This window comes from Gossypium raimondii, chromosome 11, assembly GCF_025698545.1.
Source record: "Gossypium raimondii isolate GPD5lz chromosome 11, ASM2569854v1, whole genome shotgun sequence".
NCBI lineage: Eukaryota > Viridiplantae > Streptophyta > Magnoliopsida > Malvales > Malvaceae > Gossypium > Gossypium raimondii.
Genome location: NC_068575.1, coordinates 16,254,326 through 16,255,471, shown reverse-complemented (window position 1 = coordinate 16,255,471; position 1,146 = coordinate 16,254,326). Strand labels below are relative to the sequence as shown.

Sequence of the window (1,146 nt, the reverse complement as noted above, 5' to 3'; positions counted from 1 at the left end):
TTGGGTTGGCCCTGTCCTGGGGTTTCTGCAAATAAAGAGGTTGATAATTAGTATTTTTAACTTGATTTGAACTATTACCTGCTCCTTGGTTCCCTGCCCATCTGAAATTTAGGTGATCTCTCTAACCATGATTATAAGTATTCGAATAAGGGTTTCCACCCCTATTCCCTATGTAATTTATATCCTCGAAAAGATTGTTGAAATAGTTGAAGAGCGGTTTATCTCCTCCATGCATAGATGATTTAGAAGCAGATTCGAGATGGTTGAATCTATCCACTAACTGTTGATACTTGTCATCCTCCTAGATAGCTTTAACCATAGCGGGTTTCTTGCCATATTAAATCGTTTGATAAGCCACTGAAAGGAGTTTAATGCAATGTTCTCAATGATTTCATATGCATTCTTGTACCTTTTTGTTCATAAGGGCTCCTACTACTGCTCCATCTAATCCAAATCGTGCATTCGCATCCAACCCGTTATAGAACACCTACAGTTGCATCCACTTAGCAAATCTGTGGTACGAGCATTTTTGAATCAACATTTTGAAATGTTCTCATGCCTCATAGAAACTTTCTCCTTCTATCTGTCTAACAACAACAATCTCTCTTTTTAGCTGAACTGTTTTGCTAATCGGAAAGAACTTCTGTAGGAACTTTCCAGCGAGTTCACCCCATGTTGTGATAGACTATGGTGCCTGCGAGTCTAACTAAGAAAAGGCGTTATCAATCAAAGAGAAGGGGTACAACTGAAGACGAATAGTGTCATCAGTGACCTCGTTATACTTAAAAGTATCACAGAGTTGGAGGAACCATTTTAAATGCTGATTAGGGTCCTCTGTCATTGTGCCTTTAAACTGCAAATTATTCTGGGTCATCTGAATCATCACCGGTTTGATCTCGAAATTATTAGCTGTAATTTTCGACCTTGCTATACTTTATTGAACAATGTCCAGACTTGGTAAGGCATAATCCCTTAGGGTTCCTTCATTTCGAGCCATGTGTATGTTTGCGAGTATCTATGGAGCTGGTGGGTTTCCTAGGGCGTTATCGTCAGTGTCACCAAATAATGGATTTTCACATGGTACGTTACCTGTAGCAGGTGGTGGTGGATTTTACATCTGTTGTTGTTGTTGTTGTTGTTACTTTT

At 39.3% G+C, this 1,146-nt stretch overlaps 1 non-coding gene across 1 annotated transcript; it reads left to right on the top strand.

Annotated features, from left to right (window-relative positions):
* The first annotated feature begins 509 nt into the window (after window positions 1–509).
* LOC128035103 (small nucleolar RNA R71) lies at window positions 510–615 on the top strand. Its single transcript, XR_008191507.1, has one exon. It is a non-coding gene; the product is annotated as a small nucleolar RNA R71 (small nucleolar RNA).
* The last annotated feature ends 531 nt before the right edge of the window (window positions 616–1,146 follow it).